General features: G+C 35.3%; 1 protein-coding gene across 3 annotated transcripts in view; it reads left to right on the plus strand.

Moving 5' to 3' along the window:
* The window catches only part of LOC132109654 (leucine-rich repeat and immunoglobulin-like domain-containing nogo receptor-interacting protein 2), a 383416-nt gene that overhangs the window by 264658 nt on the left and 94086 nt on the right, over window positions 1-24672 (plus strand). For all 3 annotated transcript variants that reach the window (XM_059515916.1, XM_059515917.1, XM_059515915.1), the window contains one exon: window positions 14005-14083. The gene's annotated coding sequence lies outside the window, so the exon portion shown is untranslated. The remainder of the gene's footprint in view (window positions 1-14004; window positions 14084-24672) is intronic.

Here is a 24672-nt window from a genome sequence, read left to right on the forward strand (position 1 = left end):
GTAAGCATCACTCAAAGCAGTAAATAAATTATTTTATTTGCCCTGAAATTAGCTGTAACTTAATAAAACCTAGTACATAAAGCTAACTTATTATACTGTAGGCCTAAGTACGGTTATTGCATGGACTGATTTTGCCATGCTGCATATAAGGGTTAAAATCCTAACTATTTTCACCTGTAGCTAGTGTACTTGCTGAAAGTGTGTGTGTGTGTGTGTGTGTGTGTGTGTGTGTGTGTGTGTGTGTGTGTGTGTGTTTGTGTCACTGATGATGTTAATTGACCAACAGGTCAGGGCAGTAATGAGAATCTAATCAGTAGAAACAGGCATTTTAATCCATTAATCTGAGCTAAGCCTTTCCATCAACAAGATGCTTTAAATCCGTTTATCAACACGCTAACGTGTGTCAACTTTCCAGGCTAATGAATGCCAAAGCTATATGTACAAGAATTATCTATGTCTCTCTTTAGTTACTTTCAACAGTAGAACTACAGCCTTTCTGATACAAACCCAATCCACGTCCTCTGTTTGTGTTGTGCTATCAATGTGAGGGATGATAGGTAGCATGATACACCTGAAGTACAAAGAGTTATGAATAAGCTTTAAAATGCTGGACAGGATGCCATGCTCATCAAACTTTAAACTTCACAGGAACAAAAGGATGAATAGAGACATTATTCTTCATTGACAGAGTGCAAGACTCAGCAAGCATAGGGCACTGAAAGGTCTAATTTCTTGCTTTTCAGCTGTCCAAAATTTTTAAACATGTCATGTTATCCTTTTGAGAGGAAAACAAGTTCAGAACCCATACAGAGATGTAAAACATGGGGGTTTTAGATAGCACTAGAATATATGAATGATTATTTTCCTAAATGAAAACACACACACACACACACATACAGCTAAAGCAGTGCCCAAAACCCATCTAAAACCTTTAAAACAACCAACTTTATATGTTTGGGCATGCTGGGAGACCAGCAAACCACTTTAGGCTGTTCAAAGCTTGGTCAACATAGTGTTACACTAAATGTGCAGGTTGTACATTAGAAAAAGGGAGCTCTATCATTGGTAAATTGAATCTCCGTTTGAAGAGAGTCATTGAGATATATGTTGCTCATTGTGTATTCATCATTGATCATGCTGAATCATGGCCTCTTGTTTTTGTGCACCAGAGCATGTTGTGCATTATCACTGGCATTGACCTATGAGAGAGATCTGATACACTCAAGATTGGAAAGTTAATATGTCCGTGTAACCCCACACCCTTTGGGGCGCTGAATGGGACCCACACAGCGAGCCACTGAATGGGAGGCGTAGGGGTATAAGTTGGTTTCTGATGTGCATTTCCTATATTTTGGTTGTGACCTTTCTGAATCACAGTTGTTTTGGGGTCATGTCGTCTCCTGCATCTTTGGAAGCCGATTATTCAGTGTCAACCAGAGCTTAGTACTAAATGTCAACAGTGTATTCAAGATGAAATCACACTCATCTGATGATTTGTATCAGATTTCAGCCATTATGAGGTTTTCCTCAATGGACGATTTTTAATGGAGGCTTTTTGATGCACTTTTCTGCATGGTTTTCTAGGTTTAGGGAAGTGTTTTAAATGTATTACATTTAGTGAATTAACACCTGCTCATTTTATGCACTGTTAATGTACACAAATATACGTGGAGCGAGAAAGGCCACCTGTTGCTTCAAGCTAAAGATGACACTTTTTTCCTTCCACAGATCTTGTATGAACTGTGATAATAGGGTGATCATTTGTATTAAAATGTTTAAATGGGTACAGTAACATAAAATATCAGTGTTTGACGACATAAGGCAACTTGGAGATGTACTAATCTTTAGGAATAATCTGACAACTGTACAGAACTGATATGATTTTATTTTTTGTATTTTATTTTATTAGATTTATTACCAGAGCTCAGTGAGATTTCATAATTCATTTTCTGCAGCCTCTGACATGACATGACCCCTGAAATATTTAAAATCAGAATGTTTTAAATCTTCTTTGAAACATACACTTTCAAGAACCGTATTGTACTGCGTACAAATACCTATGAATTTGAGCGCTATTACATTGGTGATAAAAGGGTAATAAAAACAATGAGCTCTGACAGAACAATGGATAATTCAGTTCCTGCTCTCAAATCTAGCTGCATGTGCTGCTGCAATCTATGTCAATCTTTCACAGAGCTGTAATGAGCAGGAAATGAAACTCCAGTGGCAGCATAGTCACATACAAGCAATGTAACAGTCGCAGTGTGATGGGTGGAGATTTCAAGGGTGAACGTAAAAGAAATTACTGATCTAATTTCGTTCTCTGTCGAAGGTTTTGTTATTTTTTCAGTAAATTTTTCCCCTCTCCATCAACCCACATATTGAGTATCAGTATATCTGCATTCATCGGTGTAAGCAGAGGTGCAATGGTGTTAGATTGATCTTTGGAGGACCTTTAATCTCTGGCTTGATTGCACCATGCATCAACACAGCGAGCAGAGTGGTGGAAATCAGTCCTGGGTTTCCAACCGACACCTAGTGTATGCTCTGATTGTATGCCCAAATGGCATGCCAATCAGCTTCAGTTCTCTCAATAGTGCACAGCAAACAGGTCACCTTGTTCAAAAGCCTCCCTCAATCCATAATGATATGGATTGTGGTTTTATTTAAAATTTGGGGCCAGTTTTTTCTAAACAGGGCAAATTAGCACAAGAGCGCAATTCCAAAACAGCACCGATGGGAGAGAAAATTTCTGCAGATGATTTATTAACAGTGTGCAAATTAAAGACCATCTCTTTTACATATACCAAGTGCAGCGCAAATTGTTGTAGTTGCAAATAAGGAAATAAAGAAACCCCAGTATGTTGAAAAGATCTGGTGGCCCCAAAAAATTATGGTTTGCTAGAAGTTTTGAGAGCCCTGGTATTGCGTGACTCCTAGTTGAGGGTTCCAAGTCGTAAATAAATTTTGAAAAATTAAAAATAGTATGGCTTGGCAAACATTATGTTGGATAATGTGTTCTTTTGTCATTCCAAATAAATTAATATGCAAGGAAAAATATCCTCAACCACGCGCTCTCTGTTCTCTGTGGTGCCTCTTCCTAGCAGCATCAATTGCAGCCATTTCAAGCACAAAATAGTCTAAGAAATGTTTTTTTGGGGGGCGTTAATGCTGCAAATGCGAGTAATGAGCGCAAAGCTTAGTAAAACGCATTGCATGATTCATTCGAATACTCTCCTCCAATACATTTTGTGTCTGTAAGGGAAACTCCTACAAATGCATATTCAATAAGGTCAGGTGTAAAAATAACTGTTCATGCCTTTTCAGCGTTAATTTATCGCTACGTGTCTTTAGTAAAACTTGACAGTAAAATTTTAACAGCAAAAGGCAGTTTGCACTGGTGCAAGTTGCTAGTAAAAACTGGCCCTTGTTGTTTTGGAGGTCTTATAATTCCTTTGATCTCAATGTATCAATTAATATTTATTTTTATTTATCATGAGTATAACAAGTACACACTTTTAAGCAAGGGTTGATTTGTTGGAATTTGGATTTGGAAAATGGATTTGCTAAAATGTTCTTTAAAAAGGTATGTCATTAACATTTCTAAATTTAATGTTAACTCATGTCACACTGCAGTCTTAAACTTGCCGAAAGCCCCACATCCATTCGAAGTTCCTTGCATTTTTCATTAGAAATACCCTTTCATCAAAAATAAGAATAGACTCACCAATTTGATTCTAAACATAGAAAGACATCCCATTCTTTTTGAACATCTGACATGACGTCTTGTCAAAGTGACTCATAGCACTTTACCAAAGCTCATGGCAAATGCTGAGATGTTCATCTCCAAAAAATCCATCATGTCAGTTCTCCTACCCTTCACCATGTAAACACCATCTCCATTTTGTTCCAAAAATCCATTCCTGAAGCAGTTTTGTGTCCTATTCTGGATATCCAGTCAGGTGTGATGCTAATGTGTGTAAATGACTGTGAGGCTTACCATGCTAAATAAACAAATCTCATTCAAGGGATAGTTGTGAGAAGACATTAAATCTGTTGTTTGGAGTGCAGATTAGAATGAACTAATGAAGTGTGGGTATTGATTGGCATTTTACTGACCATTGTTCACTCTGATCCTTGTATTCCCTTATCAGCTTCAACAACTCATTGTACCTTAAGAATTAGGCTGAGGCACATAAGGAATAAGAGGAATATAGAAAAATTAGGCGGGTGTAGCAATGTAATTACTAAATAAACATTTATTAGATTAAATACTGTTTATATTTTAAGCATATTTTTGTTTTCATGTTTCAGTGGTTTATTATCTTAAGTTATCCAGCCCAAAGCAATGAGCAGTTTTCTCTTTTTTCTTGATAATAGGCCAATTATTTGCTTTATATTCCTTGATTATCATGTTTATGCAATCTAAAGCCCCCTGGTGTGTGAATTTAGTAAATATTACATTTTGCTTTTCATTTTACCCCTTAATTGATTCTGGACTTCATTTGACATCCCTGTACTAGTGCTCCTTCAGGTGCCTTTTGTTATGCCACCTAATTAATATTCATGAGCCATATAATGATACACTGTAGTCCATATAATGATACACTGTAATGACTTATTTTGTCTCCCTACTTTTCAGTTTGTGCCTTTTATCACTTTTAGCAACCAGAACTGTGTGTACTAATTGTATGAAAGTCAACAGTGAATAATTATTAGGCTATAAAACGTATTACTAATCCTTATTATGGGGGAGTGGCGGCCTAGTGGTTAGAGAGTTTGACTCCTAACCCTAGGGTTGTGGGTTCTAATCTCGGGCCGGCAATACCTGCCCTTGAGCAAGGCATCGAACCCCAAACTGCTCCCCGGGCGACGCAGCATAAATGGCTGCCCAGTGCTCCAGGTGTGTGTTCACAGTGTGTGTGTGTGTGTGTGTGCACTTTGGATGGGTTAAATGCAGAGCACGAATTCTGAGTATGAGTCAACATACTTGGCTGAATGTCAAGTCACAAAATAAAGTGCCCCTATTATTGGTATCAAAAGGTTCATATTTTGGTTTTGGGAGTCCCCAACAACAGGTTGACAAACATGCAAGGTCAAAAAGACTTTTTAACTCAACTATTAATTTTCCAGACTCCTCCTTTGCATGACGCTAATCTGCAGAGATTGGTCAGATGGGTCAGATTGGTCTCATTTCCATTACATCATGCCTGTAATGCCTTATAAAGCAGCGTTTGTAGCGCAGCACTGCTTTGTGTACATCCTTACCGGAGAAACCACTATTTTTACCGCTCCAAAAGCGGCAAGTGGCAAAAAATTAATTGCATTTTCATTCATACCAGCCCGAAAAGTCCAGCAAGTGGGCGAACAATATGCTAATGTTTCATGTTGACATCAACATGAAACAGCTTGTGATGCATTTTAAAAATGATTCAATGGTTCAGGGTCAACTATTTCTTTTGAGAGATAAAAACTTTATACAAGGTGTACTTTCAGATTTAAAACTTTGCAGGATTCCATTTACTTTGAGCTGTGTTACATACTGCATGAAAGGTAATTTTCAAAAATCGATAATGGGGCACTTTAAACTAAGCTTGTCGTGCATTTAATTTCTTTAAGCACAATTTTAGTTTTCTTTTATTTTTTCCCTAGTTGTATTCTACCACCAGTTATTGTGGTTAAAAATATACCTGATTCCTGACATCTTTGTACTAATGGCAATTTACCTGCTAAGGGGTGAATGTTATGCCACCTAATTAATATTAATTAGCTGACCTTATATATTGATATTATTTGGGACCTCTTCAGTCATTTCTACGCCGCTACATGTTAGTACAGGTTAAACAAGCAAAGTAAATAACATATGCACACAAGCAGACAGAGAGCAAACCTTGCATAAATGTGAGAGTAGTTAAGTGCAAATGTGAGCATCCCTTAGCACGGCTTTGAAGGGCACAGGAAGTATTAACTCTCCAGTGTGAACATGGAGCACTTTTATGGATGATTGTTAGTGTTGAATATATTTGACATTTTCGTATCAGGTGATTTTTGAGGAGGAGGTGTGCAGAGAGAGGTGAAACATGCATGCGAAGTACAAGGGCACTCTATAAACAAGGTCGTGTCTGCGTTACAAGTAAGCTTTCAAATGCCTTCTGAATATGCTATCGTCGCTCGCTCTTCCCGTTAATTCTTGTCTAGGCTTGGCTTCATGCCTTTGTTTGTCTTTTGCTTTGCTTCGTGTAACAACCAGTCTCACCTCTACATCACAGCATGCTAATAATTACTGAAACTCTGACTAACTGGGGGGGGGGGGACGCTGCTACAACCTTAAAATTATAGATACATTTGTTTCATCTCTCTTTGCATGCAAAGAAACATTGTGTGTATCTAAAGCTAGACAGGAAATCCACTTTCACAGAGGGAGACTTTGTTTAATACCATGCATTGTGCTGAATAAGCCTCTAGGGTTGAGAAAGCTGTGGCTATTGTTACAGTGGCGTTGCTACCGCCTGTGATTTTCAGCCAGGAGGGTTTTCTCTTTGTTTTTTGTTTTGGTTTTTTTGCTTATATAAGCGGTATGTGCGCTCATTTATTTTTTCTTCCCTACAGTAGAGGTGCATCTCAATCTTTGATGAGCTCTCAAGAGCATGGGCGGTTACACTCCACCTGTACATTTTTTGCATGAAATAGGACAACATCCTAAAAGCCATTAAAGACAAACATTCGTAAGTGCTCACATTTGAACAGAAACACTAGCATGAATGTTGACTATATAGCAGATATGACTCTTAGAATAATACACTACATGATTTGCAACTTGTCTAAAAATACTTTGTTTGTATTCTCGTGTTTATGATTAAAGTACTAAGTGAATTGTGACTTACTTGCAGCCTTCTGCCAGCATGCAGTTATAGTTTTTCAAGAAACTGATTTCAAGATTTTCACTGTTATTGAGGCTGTGATATATATTTTCACTGGGTTTTATTAGGCCTGTAAGTTTATTTATCCAAGCACAATTTCACCCTCACAATACCAGCATGTCCTGGACTGCCTCAGCCATAACAGATGCTTCAGAATTGAATATAGATGCAAGTGAGCAAGACAGGCTGCCTGATGAATCTCAATTTGCTGGTGACCATATATCACGGCTGCCTCGGTCTTACAAGTGATGGAGAGAGAGAAATGGGAAGAGGAAAGCAATTTTGCCAAGCTGCTGTTGTGGTGGTTCAAGTCAGAATATTACACTCATTCAAATGAGGGTGACTAAGAATCAAATGGTGCCACAGGAGTAGATCGGTACTCTAGAGTGAATTTTATCAATTGGGGTTAGTCTACTGACTTGTGAGAAATCTATAATCACCTCCTCTCACAAACTATATTCTGTACAAGATATTTTTTGTCCTTTTTCCAAGTAAGAATTTCTAAAGATTCTTAAAACAACATGAAATTAACTAAAATCACTGCATATGTCTTGTTTTAACCATAACCCTCTATACATATAACAAGGTTTATGCTTATTTTATTGTATTGTTTTGTTTTACAAAACAAATTTTAGTTTATTTGATTTCATTCCTTTTTTTTTTTCCTTTTAAGTATTAAGATAATGATCTGGAAGGTGTGACTTGATTGGACAGACGAAATCCAGTCAATTTCTATGTTCAATGTATTGTTATTTAGAAAAATGGAGCCAGTTTTATTTATCTGAGTAAGCCTTACACATATTCTAAATTTTACATATCAAAAACGCTGCCCTGATCTTACTGTGTGGGTGCATTTCAACCTTTAAGATTTTTTAAATCAATGTTGGATCTAACAAACAGTTAAAGGAACTCTAGCACTGATGTGAAAAACATACCTTAAAAGCCAGTTTAGGATAACTTAAATCAATTACCACAAGATCAATAACAGAGAGGTTTTTTAACAGGCAGATGAAACCAGCATGCACTACATACAGGTATCTAAGATTTTCCCATTAATAGCATGTTCTTAAAATCAATCTCAATTAAGAGTACTTTGTCAACATTTTTGTTCAATTGCTTCCTAATGCTGTATTATGTGAATAAATCAAACTGTCATAATGGACATAAGCCTGAAGGCCACTGATGTACTTCATTATGTCATCTTATTGAATCTATTGAAAAAGCGCAGCCATTAAGTGGTGTTGCATGTGTTTTTATATTATAGTTGTTTCAGCTCAGTCTTCAGGTCTGCAAACAGAGCAAAAAGCCTTGGCAGACAATTTGCAAATTGTCTTCATGCTCATTTATAGATGTTAAATGAGAGGATGGAGGCAGAGGTCACAATGCTGGTATGCGTCTGTATAGGGATTTTACCCTAATTAGCCCAAAGCAAAGAGATTAACTGAATTGTTCCTCTGCCCATGGGTTAAACTCTTCCTTATAACAAGCTCATTATGTTCATGTAATGATATCTCTAACATGCTGCACTACAGAAACAGTCTACACATCTCAAACAATGGTTTGGATGATATGAGCTATATGAAGAATAAAAGAGCTTTATTATTTTAAAGAGCTTATATATATATGTTTGGGTCAAACAATACATCACATTAAAACATTCATATATTATTGCAATTTAAAATAAACATTTCTTTTTGAATTTATATTAAATTGTAATTTATTCCTGCAAAGATCTCACATGATACTTCACAAATAATTCTAATATGCTGATTTGGTGAGAAATATTTCTTATTTTATGTTTTGAAAATAAAACAATACTGCTTCATATTTTTTATGTAAACTGTGATACAATTTTCAAGATACTTTGCTGAGTATAAAGTTCAAATGAACAGTATTTGAAATATGTGACCCTAGAACCCAAAACCTGTTTTAAGTAGCATGGGTATATTTGTAGCAATTGCCAACAATACATTGTATGGGTCAAAACTACTGATTTTTCTTTTATGCAAAAAATCATTAGGATATTAAGTAAAGATCATGTTCCATTTAAGATATTTTGTAAATACCCTAACGTAAATATATCAAAACTTTATTTTTGTTCAGTGATATGCATGGCTAAGGACTTAATTTGGACAACTTTAAAGGCAATTTTCTCAATATTTAGAATTGTTTTTGTTTTTTTTTACTCCAGATTTTCAAATTGTTGTATCTCAGCCAAATATTATCCTATCCTAATATACCAAACATCAATGGAAATTTATTAGGCGTTCAGGTGATTTATAAATCCCAGTTAAAAATCCCAGGTTTTTTTTTTACTTGTCATTTTTAACCAAATCAATGCACCCTTGTTGAATTAAAATATTAATAAAAAAATAAAAAAACATATTAATTTATTAAAAATCCAAAACTTAATACCCAAACATATTATGTATTAATGAGATCAATGTGAAAAACCTTTACAATTATTGAACAATTATTTCTCAGTATAGCTCTCTTCTTTTCAATCCCATTCTCTGTCAGTGGTAAAGCATTGTATTCTTTGTTTATTTGCACTTGAACTAATTTGATGAGTGCTCTAAGTGCATTCATCTCTTTTTTTCTTCTTCTTCTTCTTCTTCTTCTTCCTTGGATTGCACTGCACAGTGTCTCTGGGACCGAGGGAGGAGGCAGTTCTCTTTGAGCAAATGAGAACAGACACTGTACATGTGTCTGTGTGTGTTGCCACTTCTCATTTACCCAACATGAGCATGGCAAAAGAGCAGAGACAAAGAGGAGATGTAGGGAGAGAAAAGGACACTGAACAAAACAGAGAGAGAGAGAGAAGGCAATGAATAGGAAACACAAAATGAAGCAGAACACACAGAAAGACCATTGATACAGATAAAAAAAAAAGGAAAATAGGAAGCCCTTACTTGAATTTATTTGGAAACAGCACACAACACATCTCTATAATACTATAATTAATTCGTTTTGTTAGTACTTGTTGTTTTAGTGACATGTACAATCATCTTGATTTTAACTGTGCTTGTTGTATGTATTAATTAATTTACATTAATTTGTTTATTTATTTTACATGGTTAAAAAAAGCATTTCGACAGTGCCATTTAAATAGCACACTGGAGATTGAAAGTAGCAATTATGAATGGAGAAATAAAGGCAGATGCGAAAGCAAGAGCTTTTTCCACTGTCATGCAAGAGCTTAACCACGCTAGGGAAGTTAGTTGAGATCTCTGTAATCCACACCCCGTTAGGAGCACCATGACACTAAGTCTTCACTCCGGCTGTGCAATATCCCCACTGCCTAAACACAAGCTACCTCAAAACAGTCTACCACACACTCTATCCCCACAAGGATCAAACTTGACCTATGCTAAGAAGCCACACTAATGGAGTCTGGTTTAACTCAGGAGGGGAGAAGCTCCCTTTTTAAAATGTCACATTATATTAGAGCACAGTTTATGAAATATTAAACTAATGCTCACTCTTTATGGCACTTAACTCTTTGTTTGAATGTGCTGCAGATGCATTCATCTGTGTTAGTGTCCTGGAGGCTCATGGGAGCATCAATCCACTGCTCCCATCCCTGCCAACCCCACGGCACCCACTGGAATCCCCGCTGGTATCAGAGCACTCAATCTACTTAATTGCCACAATGATGGGATTAATTGGTGTGTTGTTATCCATTACAACAGGCCCCAAGTTGATGCATAGTAAAGGGCAAATCAAGCATGAACTGAAGACTAATCAAGCACATGAGATTGAAAGGGATTTAGCAAGATGTCCATGTGGGCAGAATAATTGAATGAGATAGATATCACCATGGCCGCTGGTCATTGAGAGAACATACCAGTGTTTAATAAATACCAGCATTAGGGCATTTTGTTCTTTTCTCTGTTAAGTGCTCTATTGTATATGTTTGAAAAGTTTGGAGTTGGTTAGTCTTTCATGTTCACCAAGCCTGCATTTAAAAATGCAGGGGGAATTTTTATTTTATTTTATAAAATATGAAATTGTTTCTATTTTAATTACTGATCTGTTTACTAATATACAGTACAGACCAAAAGTTTGGAAACATTACTATTTTTAATGTTTTTGAAAGAAGTTTCTTCTACTCATCAAGCCTGCATTTATTTGATCAAAAATACAGAAAAAACAGTAATATTGTGAAATATTACTACAACTTAAAATAATAGTTTTCTATTTGAATATACTTCAACAAAAATGTATTCCTGTGATGCAAAGCTGAATTTTCAGCATCATTACTCCAGCCTTCAGTGTCACATGTAACATCCAGTCTATCACATGATCATTTAGAAATCATTCTAATATTCTGATTTATTATGAGTGTTGGAAACAGTTCTGCTGTCTAATATATTTGATGAATAAGAGGTTAAAAAGAACTGCATTTATTAAAAAAAAATAAAAAATTCTAATAATATACATTCTAATAATATATTTTCTTTACTATCACTTTTTATCAATTTAACACATCCTTGCTGAATAAAAGTATTGATTTTATTTTAAAAAAAAGAAAGAAAAAAAAAATTACTGACCCCAAATTACTGACCAGTAGTGTATATTGTTATTACAAAATATGTATATTTTAAAAACATAGCTTATTTTATATTTATATATATATATATATATATATATATATATATATATATATATATATATATATATTCATCAAAGTATCCTAAAAAGGTATCACATGTTCTGAAAAAATATTAAGCAGCAGAACTGTTTCCAACTTTGATAATGAATCATCATATTAGAATGATTTCTAAAGGATCATGTGATAATGATCCTAAAAATTCAGCTTTGCATCACAGAAATAAATGATAATTTAAAGTATAATAAATTTAAAAACAATTATTTTAAAATGTAATAATATATCACAATATTACATTTTTTTCTGTATTTTTGATCAAATAAATGCATGCTTAATGAGCAGAAGAAACTTCTTTCAAAAACATAAAAAATAGTAATGTTTCCAGACTTTTGGTCTGTACTGTAAATAATTATCATGTGATGGAAATGCAGAATTTTCAGCGGCCATTAATCTAATCTTCAATGTCATGGTCTTTCAGAAATCATTCTAATAAGCTGATTTGCTGTGAAAAGCAACATTTAGTTTGAACAATTTTGAAAATTGTTGAGCTGCTGAATATTTTTGTAGAGGCGGTGATACATTTTATTTTAGGACTCTGTGAGAACTGGAAAGAGAGTTCAAAACAAACAGCATTAATTTGAAACAGAAATATTTTGTACCATTAATTAAAAGCTATTAAAGGCACCCATGCTGAATAGAAGTTTTGTTGTTGTTGTTGTTGTTGTTGTTGTTGTTGCTTTTAAGGAATATGATGTAGATTCAAGGAATGGTTTACTCAGATATTAGAATTATTCGTGTACTTGCATGTCATTTCTATAATTTTCCTCTGTAAACACAAAATAAGGTTTTTCTTGAGGAAAAAAGTTAAAGTGAAAAATGGAGTCTTTACAGTAAGTTCATTCAGAGAATCTACCTTTCTGAATCCTTTTCAACATAATTTTCATAAGATGAAAAGAAAAACTGGACCTATTGGAGACAAAGGCTTTAGTTATTAGTTAAGCAGTTTGAGAAGAAAATCATAATCCAGAAAGCTGCCTAAGAATACTTTTTGGATAACTAATGGAACTAAATTTGGACACTCTAAGCAGGCATCTTACGTGTAAAATATGTCATTCTCTTCTTTAAACAGGAAGCAATTTTATACCACACTGTCTGAGAAAACAATGACCAACTGATTGCCCCATGTGTTATCCATGCGGTGTCTTTGGTGAAACTACCGCTGATGATTAAGGAAGGGACTGAGATTAATTTTATTTGCTGTCCTCCTCCTGTGGTCCTTTCACTTAACAGATACAGCCGGTATGTTTAGGGGTATAGGAGAGGGAAGGTACACTCTGTCATTTCACCTTGCACAGGTTGAGTTGTCCTACTTTTTCAGTGTGGATTGTAACACCCACAAGCATGAATCAATATCAAGGGTCTTTTCAGCTTGTGCTTTTGAAATGTTATGCTTTCATATGGCACCAAAACTTGCTTCATTATGTTTGAACAAAGCAAGGTTATTGCGCCAATACTTTACGTGGAAGATAAATAACACAGCCTTATGAAACAATATTTTGCAGAGTGCAAATAGAGCCAAGAAGAATTATTTGACCTAGTTTGTCCACATTCAGTGAGGCCATTGGTATTCTACGGTCATCTTGATCTTAGGCAGTGAGCATAACAACGAGATCCGGACGATAAATGATCAAACAGGAGGACAGCTATTGTCCTTGAACTGCTTAATGGGCTACTAATAGCACTGAATGTCAGGACTGATTTTACAAGAGAGTCCAGAAACAAACTTTCTACCGTTTTTTTTTTTTTCCCCTTTACTACACAGTTGTCTTCTACATATTCCCCAGCTTTCATTAGCAATTCAGGACCTGGTGTTTGCATAATCACCTTGCCTCTGTCTACTGCCAGGCCTGTATGGAGAGACTCATTAGTGTCTTTTCAGATGGTAAAAGAAAGAGAGAAATACTGTCAGAATGAAATGATTTCCACAAGAAGAAGCACGAGTGGACTGGGATAGAGATATTCAGAATCCTTGCTGTGAGATTTCTGGGTTTTAAATAACAATAGCAATGTCCTGTGTCATAGAACAGCATCCTGTGTAGTGCATAAGAGGATAGAGGAAGCAAAAAAATGTAAAGCCTCTTTTTTTTCGTATCGGGCTTTGTACATATTACATGATATTGATTGTGCAAAAGTTTCATTGTGGCTTGGCCCAGATTTAGCTGGAAGCACATATGAAACCCAAGCCCTAGAGATTATGGGTAAAGCCGTGAAACACAGAGCTTGCAGACAGCATTCACAGTAATAACATACTGTGTCAGTTTTCACATCTATAAGGGTGTTCTGTTGTGTTCAGAGCTTCTCCAGACTATTGATTGTGTGTTTGTTTTGTCTGCTTCCTAATTACACCTTGTTTTTTTCTTCCTCCCTCCATTTCATCTTTATTTAATTCATTTATTTTGTGCTTTCTTGCAGATTCAAGAAACAAACCCTAACGAGAAGGCTCTTTAGTTGAACAAAAACATGGCCAAGGGGAAGATCTCTTCTCCATGTGGTGAGCACCTGCCTGTTATTTCCTGATATTTTATGGTGGCATGCCATATTGTTTAGTTCAGATAAATGGGATAAATATGCAAAATGTATTCTGAAAACATCAATCTTCAACAGCAAACAAACTAATCAATCTATATTTAACCACATTTCCATTTCAGTGAGCTTTTAAGGTCTCTGCAGACGGCTGTTCAAAGATGTATATTCACTGTCTAACCCCTTCACACACATGCATAAATATACCGACGTATGCATACTCATTACTGTATGACATACTGTTGATATAGATTTATTTTCCCAAATGCCTCCAAAAGTCGTGGAAAGCAGGGGGTTGATTGAGCAGCGGCGTAATAATCCTGGTACAGTGGAAGTAAGGAATCATGCATCAAAGTGCTTGCCATCTGTAGGAGGGCTCGAGTCCCTCAAGATGCATTAGGTCTCGGTAATGGGTTCGGCAAGGTGCAACAATAATGGACGGATTGTAGGAACAAAGTTATTGATTGTCATACAGCCAGGGCTGTGCAAAATTCAGAACTGAAGAATCAGCTCCTTTTCAGTTCATAACTTTGACTCTGAATTGAATTGACCACACCTCATAGAAAGCTGAATTGGAGAGACAGGAAGAGGAATTTATTGAATTGCAATTCAAAGCAATTCAACCCATTCTGAGAAATGAAGTGTTCCACAACAGTTAATTTATTAAACATAATTAAATATATTAGATTAGATGTGTAAACTGTTATATGTTCAAATATCCCTTCATATATTCAAATTTGCTGCATCAATTCCTATTTATTCACGGAAAATTGGAAAAGGCTTGCTGAAAATTGTTCTGAATGCCTGAAATCCAAAGCAATTTTTCTTTATCTTTTTTTAATCTAGAAATTATAAAAACAATCAAGGCTAATGGTGTATAAACATCACAGAACATGCAGATGTTGAGACTCCATACATAGCTCTAACAAAGTTAGAAAATATGTCTTTTGTTAGATAGATTGTTGTGTGAAGATCTCATGTTTAGCTGTCGCATCTCAGTATTGGACTTTAGCAGCATGTTTTTGAAAGGTTTGCATACATATTTTAACTGTAGATTTCTTTCTTGTAAATTTGGTTGTAAAAATGGAAATACTATCAAATGCCTGTGGCAGAACACCATGTAGATATTTGCATGATAACTTGAAGGGATTGATGTAACATTAAGGCTGAGAAGATGGTCAAAAGATGGTCTTGATTATGATGAATTTTTACTAGAAGTCTTCAGAGTGAGTTACAGTACATGGTTGTCATGAAAATGATGCAACATGACAAGTTTGTGTATAGCAGTTGAGCATTTCCTGGATTTGGTTTGAAATCAGGGCAACAGCACTCTGGAGAACTTTTTTTCTTAAGTGGTCTCCTGTGGCTCCTGTGTCCTTGGTTTTGATTCTTCCTTGAAAATCAGCAATAGTCTCATAAGATTCCTGAACGCTGAATGAACTTCTAAAGTGTATTGTTAATCTCTTTGGATTTAAGAAAACAAGGGTTGAAAATGTGGTCAGCTGTAGACAGCATGCTGTTTTACACCACTTTTTGTTTTGTTTTTGTTTATGTCACTATGAATCCCCCATGCTTTAAGCGCTTTCTGGTTATTGTTCACTGTCACTTATTGCTCAAAACTGTTCAGCACTGGCCTGCAGGGTAAAAGTGCATTGCTGTGATTCACATTGTTTGGTTCCATGTCTATGTGACCTTGCTCTGTGATTTGATGACTTACATTCATAATAAAGTTCTCCTTTTTGTTGCTTTAATTTTTGTGTTGTAATCAGTGGGATCATGCAAGGACACTGGCAGTGGTCAGGAATGAACATATCAACGGTGTTACAGTAGAGGTCGGACAGCAGAACGTATACAAATCAGTGTGTAGTGGTTGTGATTTGTCTGGGGTAATAAGTAAATCACACATATATGCAGTATATACACATGCGATCATACACATGTAAAATCTATTAAAAATGTATTTATCTCGCTCTCTCAGTTCTACTTCTACTATTCTTCGCCTTGCAGTTAACCTCTTCTTCTTGCCTGCACATCCCACAGATTTGTGGCCCTGTTTCTTACAGTGGTGTGCATTTAGCCTGATTTTTCTGATGCAATATTTAATGTGTCTGTTTAGGGACATATTGAGTTTTGTATGGAATATTTGTTACTGTGTGTCATATTCACTGCACTGATAAAAGCAGCACTATCCTATTCACAATCTACAGTCTTATCTAGCTGCTGGAGTTACAGTCGGTTGCATCATAGGCACTTCTGAAAGAAAGTTGACCAAGTTCCTTTATCTTTTTTAATTTCTTTCTTTCTCTTTTTCCTTCTTTTCCTCTTCATACATATACATATAAGTGTGTGTGTGTGTGTGTGTGTGTGTGTGTGTGTGTGTTAAAGAAATATTACAGCTGTAGATACCATGTATCAATGTGTACTTACACTGTGGTTACATACTACATACCCATTTTGTTACCATGCAAGTACACAGGTATTAGGAACAATATGAAGTGGAACTGAAAAATCTAGTACAGAAATTGAGGAAAAACCATCAATGTTAGGATTTAGCTGTGTCATAACCAGACATTGCATGTATTACATCTAATATTAACATTTAAGAATGAATTATAAGTGACTTTGTTTCTACAGCATGAGTCTTGTTTACTACAGGATATTTTATACTCTAGGTCATAAAGCTGCTGATTCAGAGAGGGAATATATATATATGCCTGAGTGAGTATATTTTCTGTCCACCTTCATATCATTAGCATAAACAAACAACAGAGATGCAACTCTAAATACCATTGCTATTTGTCACAGTTAACACATTTCAGCCTTAGTTACTGTCTAATTCAGAGAGCAGAAGGAGATGGAGCCAGTTACAAATGGTAATTAAATACACTGAGATAAAACAACGTGTGCCTGATCGGAGCAAAGTTTCATGCTTTGAACAGGAAATAATGAGCCTCAAATATGCATTGTTCCCTTTGGCAGTGGTGCGACTTAGAATTCAAATCAATATTTTCTTTGGCGTATATCACACTTAGTTTTACATTGTTGACTCTTGTCTTCATCTTGAAGATCAAAGAAGAGCTCATGCTAAACATCACATGACCTCAATGCAATGCAAAAATGGCCTCTTCACCTCTGCATACAAAATTACTGCTCTAGTATGGGAAGAGATCAAAGATCCGATTTTGTTTCGCGAGGGCAAATTGACTTTCCTTGTTATTCAACAGTAAAAACTGTTTTTTTTTTTTTTTTTTTAAGCACTTAGCATGCGTGCAATGAGGAATGCATACACATGAGGTTTTACTTTGACTAATGATGTGCCTGCACATCTAAACATTTAGGCTAACATTGAGACAGACAGGATGGTTTATTTAAATAGTGACGTTAAGGCATATTCTTTTCTGAACAGATTTTGCATAAAACATTTTTCAACAAATTGAAAGCGGCAAAAGCGGGAATATGTTTTTGCAAATTCTTAAAGAATTGGTTTATTTGACAATCTGCTTACCATTCTCCCAGGCTGGGCAATTTTTGAAATGCCTGTCAAAACATTGATGTGGTTTGGAGTGAAATGATGAAATCCTCAACATGTGTCTGTAAGATTTTTAACTCATCTAGTTAAAGACAGACCCCTCTTGTGATCTCATTTGTAACGGGAAAAAGACAAAAGCAGATTCCTGATGACATCAGCTGAGTAAAATTTGCATGGTACATGTAGCAGTAGAAGACCTCAATATGTCATCCTAAATCTTCCTTAATAATTCACTGGTAATTCACAAGCATGGAAGCCATAATTATTGAAAATGAGGTGGTATAATTGTGTCAAGCACAGCTCACAGGCAAGATCTGTTGCACAAGCAAATCCATAAATGTAAGCAGTACTAAGCCAGTATTACAGGTAAAATGAGTCATGTTCTGGCAAGGAAGCACCGACATGAAGAGAATGAAAGACCGCCAATAAGTTTGTATGTAATTATGTATATAATGTATTTATTGATTGAATGGCTGGCATAATGATGATTATATCTTACTTTAACTGAATTACAGTTTTTCTCAATTGCACATATTTGTCCACTCAGACATCACGTTTTCAAAACTGTTAACACACAGGCTAAAACTGAAGCTCAATGGCTCACAAAACATTAAACACATGCAACATAAGCAAATACTTCCATCAAACACCACAACTTGTGGTCAAATTAATTTATTCTTTCAATCAATCATTACACAATTGACAACAAAATACAAAACACAGCTTTCAATATGAAAGCCTAGTTAGAGTAGCCCACAACACTGTTCAAACTCAGTTTATAAAAAAAAACTTATGGGTGGGAATATAAAAAAATAAATTAAAAAAAAAATCCTGTTTCACACTTTAAATTGATTAATAAATCTGAGAACTTCAGAACTCAGATTTTCAAATTGGATGTTTTCCCTTCCAGTGTTGCAAAGCACCAATGGAAATACCTCTTTGCATGGCAAATCCATCAACAGCCCTCTCTCTTTAGGTGAAACCATTCTATCATTTAGTGCATCAAAAAATGTGTTGAGGCATTCTATATTGAACTGATAGTTAGTATGTGGTATGTGGCAAAGGACTCTGGTGATTGCTGGAGATGGCAGCACATATGGTGATAATTGGAGCCCCTCTGACCTGGCACAGCAACAGTGGACCTCTGCCCACAAATGTTCCTCCCACATCTCCTCGCTTTACAGAGGTATTTAAAAAAAAAAAAAAAAAAAAAAAAGAAAAGCAAATTCATACAGCTAATTATTCCTGTTGCACATAACTGTATGGTAAACCAATGCATTACAATAGCAAATCTGAACAAAGCATATTAAAATGACATTATTACACACAACTGGGACTGATGAAACCTCTGCATTACTGTGGACACAGTTTGCTATGCCAACAGGGCAACACAGCAAAGCTGAAATATACAGTTGTATACAGTAACATTGTGACTTACCCATTGTCATTTTGAAAAATTCCTGGCAATAGATACCACAAGTGCTCCTACTCAGAATGGACTCTTTGTGCAGTCTCTCTAAAGGACAAACTTTGATTGATGACATGGTCAATAATTGTTGTCTGAATTTCATTAAAAACTTGAGCTGTAATTTCTTCTTTTATAGTAAGAATATACAGCAGCTCGTCCACCATGTATGCAAACTTCCTCTGCCATGGTCTTTTACTCTCCTCCCATGCCTTTGGCCTCTTTGGTCCATACTTACAAATAACAGGACAGAGGTGAAATCCTTTGTAGAGGAATGAGTACTGATTGCTGATTGAAGAATTGTGCAAACAAGTTTCACACCGGTGCATTAGAGAATCATTATTATGCAAGTACTTTCTATCAGCTGTGAATAGAATTTTTCCTTATATTCAACACAGTTAATCCAATAAAGTTTGTAGTCTTCGTCTTTCAATGAGATATGTTGTAACTGTTTTGCAAAAGGTTGTGAAGAATGTGTAAACTTATATATATATATATATATATATATATATATACAGTACAGACCAAAAGTTTGGACACACCTTCTCATTCAAAGAGTTTTCTTTATTTTCATGACTGTGAAAATTGTAGATTCACACTGAAGGCATCAAAACTATGAATTAACACATGTGGAATTATATATGGAATTATATACATAACAAAAAAGTGTGAAACAACTGAAAATATGTCATATTCTAGGTTCTTCAAATACAATAATAATAATATGAATCATGTTAGTTGGCTTCATTTAGCAAATAGACATTACCTTCAGTTGTTTCCACACTCAATTATACCTGTTCAAATGTATTGTATAAGCTTTAGTTACTTTCACTGTTCATTGAAGCAGCTCAATACTGTAACTTTAAACATTTTCCTAAAATAATGCAGGGAACGATTCATTATATATTATACCAGTGCACGCGTACTGATTTGGTGATGTAAATTGCGTCACACTCGTGTACGAGTAAAAACCGAAGTATACTTTGGCCTTTAAAGCAAGCTAAACGTGCAGCGCGCACATGTATGTATTGGTGCAGAATGAGAAAGACACTTAAATCCTAGTGCATTTCTGCTAGTTTCACTTCTGTTTTAAATAAAGTTGTGTATGCTTGATGTTTTAAATAAATGTTGTTTGTAGTTAATGCCCCTATTATTTTTGTTTTTTATATTTACAATTTAGTTTTAACCCAAATGCATTCACTAATGGGGCGAACAGCAGCCAAGGTCATGCAACAGAAGTGTGCACTTTTGGACTCTCTCTCTCTCTTTAGTAACTTGTGCATTGTTTTACTTACTTGCTTTTGACATATCCGACTGAAATACAAACCTTCCAGTGATATCTGTGTAATATTCACTCGACAAGCTCATGCATCTGCTTATACACATCCCCTATACAGGCTTGAATATTGAATGTTTAACATTATATTAATTACTTGATGGATGGATGGATGGATAGATAGATCATTTGCTCTGTTTTCTTCTGTTTTGGTTCATTATGATATTCCAAAGTTTGCAAAGACTTTGATAACGAATATCAGCAGATGTTTTTGATGGTGCTGAATAAAAGTTGCTATAACAACTTTTTTCCTTATGAGTCTGCCACAGGGAACAGGAAGATTTCATTTGAATGGACATGCAAGGTCTATTATTAAGTTGTTAGTGCATATGCGGGGGTGAAAACGGAGTGACAATTTTTGGAATAGATTCAAGACCTCTGTGGATGTAAGGAGGAGTAAGGAGGAGTACAACTGTTGTTGTAAAACCGCAGCGTGTCAACCATATGTCTCAGCACCAGTCAACAACCCAGTCAGTGTGAGGCTTCTGTTGCAATTTAATTAGACCAGATGAGTCTTGTTCAGCCAAAGACTCACTCACAGGGGACAGCCAAAATGTCAGCCACAATCTTGCACACTTTTAATTAAAAGAAATGTGAGCTGTATTGGTGTGCGACGGCCACTTGTTTTGTTTAACATGTTGTTGTCCATGGTTAATTGATATTAAAGGAGGACACATGTCTAAACAGACTAGGTTTGCTCTAATTATTTGTCCAGTCTGAAATGCTTGACATTGGATTTGGCATTTTGCTCCATTTGTGGTGTGATGTGAGATATCAGTTATTACTGAGCCATGAAAATGTATTTACTAATTGCATTTTGATTATGTTTCTACAGCCACAGCAACTGTTGTTTCAAATGAACAGTGGTGTTAACCAGCAGCCAGGTGCTATTTTTAAAAATGAATCAGTTTATTTTGTACTTTTTGGTGGTGGTGGGTGGAACATTTATCTATAGACTGATAATAAATCATAAATAAAATTCAAAGTTTAGTCAAATGTTAAATGTTGTTTTTTAAGTGATTGCTGATCTTGTATATCTTGTGTGCGTTTTGAAAGAAAAAGCAAATTTGCACTTATAGTAACAATGGATTTCTCTCATGGATCAATATCCAGAGCCATTTAAAAGGCCGTGAGAGAATTGCTGGTACTGCATGCAGTGCGTGAAAACTAGTATCTGATGCAGATTAGATTAATGAAACGTTGCAACAAAGCCTTATTAAACTTTGCTGGGTACCACATTATTCTTTAAAAACTTTTGCTGTTTAATTTGCATGGTTTTTGAATGAGATTTCTTGAAGTATTAGACTGGAGATGACATTTAAAGAACAAGCTACTCCAGTCAGACCAGATATTAGAATTTACTAAGGATGAATACTAAAGATCTGCAGTGTGCTTTCTTTATTGTTTTAGATGCATGGTTTGCTTAAGGAATTATGTAAATCAGTGCTAACAATAACACTAAATCATTTGATCATTAACTTATGTCTGATCAATAAAAATGCATAAACATCTCATTTTAAGTAATAAAAAAAAAGAAAAAGCACTTTTTTTTTATTTTGTGCTCATTATTTGCTCCATATTTGCACAGCATTATTTTAGCATCTACAGTATGAGGTTGCTAATTTAAACATAAATTTGGCATGTTTGCAGTGAAAACAATGACAATGGATTTATGTGCAACGTTTTTCCACATTTAGTGAATTCACTCTACAGTGTTCAGTTTATGATGTATTTTTGCCTTTAGGGTTACAGGATTTTAGTTTTCAGAGGAGTTAGCAGGGGCTGATAAAATATTTTTGTCCTCCTTTCATTTCCCCCCTCACTGCTTTGCTATTAGGACTGTAATCTGTGGTAGTTTGACCCAAGAGGGGAGCTGTAACCTACTTAGAGTGTCCTGTTCTCCTGCTGCTTTTCTTATGCTTCTTTTCCCCTTCTTTTGTTTGTTCACTGGAAATATGAGGATCCTAATTAAGCTGTGCCAGATAGAAGCTAGAGCAAGAGAGGCTCCTGTTGGCCAACTGTGAGCGGCTCCCCACAATCTTGGAATTAATGTTTAATTTATTTCTTGTTTATGATTTATTGATGCAGTGGTTCATGTGTGTGTGTGAGTGTCTGTGCTGTGTGTGTAGGAAGAAGAGACAGCATTGTGTTGGAAGTAACTAGGTCATTTTTATACTGTGCTTGTGTAATGCATTATCAGCGCAGACAAACATGCTGTTAAAGTTGATTGTGTCCAAAACTATTTACAGGACATAAGAGTTGGATGATGTTTTATTTTTTTAGTGTTAGTTTTGTTGCATTTCTATGAATACATCAGTACAAACACACATACACACACACACGTACAAACACACACAAACATTATAAAAAAAAATACTTATTTATGTTCTAAATCCATATGATGTCATATTTTAAAAGTGGAATTACTAAATAATTAAACATTTATATTACACTGAAACATGGATTTACTTTGATTTACTTCTGCTCGTAAATTTCACAAATAATTACAAAGACTTAATTGTAATTCCTTATTAATTATACTCCAATAATATTTTATTTTATCATTGCATAAAATATTATATCATATCATGTTATTAATAAGGCCATTAATGGGTTAAATGTTTCTTTAACGAAGCGCAAAGGGGAATCTTTTATATCAAACATATTTTTAAATGTCCATCATGCCTTACTGCCATGGCTGAAGTATTTTAAATGAATGAATGAATGAACAAACGAGTGAATAAATAAATAAATAAATTATGACATGCGTGAATGCATGGCACTTTAACACACTGGTGAATAGGTGTGAATAAGAAGCACTGGAATGTGTAAGACACCACACACAGAGACACACGTGAACTGCATGGAAATGGCATGTAATTGTGAGCTGACCGCATGCATGTGTATGAGGGCTTACAAGTCAAGTTATCTGGTCTGAAGGCTAATGCACACTTAGATCCACAAAATCTCTCTTTCTTTCTCCAGTTGTGCAGACAATAGGAAGCTAAGTAGTTGCACAGGTGGCTTATACCTCTTTGCATGGGAAAATGCAGATCCAAAGCTCTCTTGTGGCAGCTTGAGTCACAGCGGGAGAGAATCTCTCAGTTTCTTTCAGTCTCACCCTTTTAGCACACAGTCAGCCACTTCAAACATGATGTGATACTCTGTAGCATGCGCATCCCACCATGAGACCAGCTTTAGGTCCCTGCAAAATAGGCAGGATCACTGGGTGTGACTCTGAGATGCTGGCTTACTGAACAGAAGGGGGATGCAAAGGCAAATAAATATATGTTTCATAGAATTTTACAGTGTGTGAAGAAATGCTGGAGATTGTAGAATGGAGAGGCAAACTTTGAGGTCATATTTTACTCACTGATCCAGAGAATAAGCCATAAGAGGAAGCAGGGCTGGGCTTTCAAGTCCCAAATATTTTTAGTAGATTTGAAGTTGAATTAGAAGTTATTTCATGTAGTCTAATACATGTTGAAATTGATAGCTTTGTAATCTTTAATGGCTAATCAATGGTTAAAAGATAGGAGAAAATGATACTGGCCTTCACTCATAAAAAAAAAAAAATGCCATTATACAAATATTAAAAATATACTGTCTTTTTGTTGTTTCTACATTAATTTAAAGATTGAATATGACATTATTGCAATGTAAAAGTATTTTTAAAAACTTTAATTTTAGGTGTGATTAATTGTGATTAATCGTGATTAGTCTCAGAAAAAAATGTCGATTAAATCGATTGACAACACTAAAATAAATATTAATATAAGATTTTTTTATTTATAAAAATTCAACGTTAATGATCACTTTATTCAGACATTATACATATTTGTTTGTTTGTTTGTTTGTTTGTTTGTTTGTTTGTTTGTTTAGTAAAAACTGAGCCGGTTGGTTGGTTGTTGTCACACTGTTTTGTTCGGCTTACAACAGTGAAGAAATGAAACTTTTTTGCTGACTTTATAACTAAAGAGTTCTACCATCTAGATCAGGGGAGTCAAACTCAATTCCTGTATGGTCGAAGCCCTGCAAAGTTTAGATTCAACCCTAATTAAACACATCTGATCCAACTAATCAAGTCCTTCAGGCTTATTTTAAAACGACATGGTATGTGTTTTAGAGCAGGATTTGAACGAAACTTTGCCAGACTCTGGCCCTCCAGAAATTGATTTTGACACCCCTGATCTAGATGAAGTAAGCACATGATGTTTCACTGAATGA

Source organism: Carassius carassius, chromosome 29 (assembly GCF_963082965.1).
Source record: "Carassius carassius chromosome 29, fCarCar2.1, whole genome shotgun sequence".
Taxonomy (NCBI): Eukaryota; Metazoa; Chordata; class Actinopteri; order Cypriniformes; family Cyprinidae; genus Carassius; species Carassius carassius.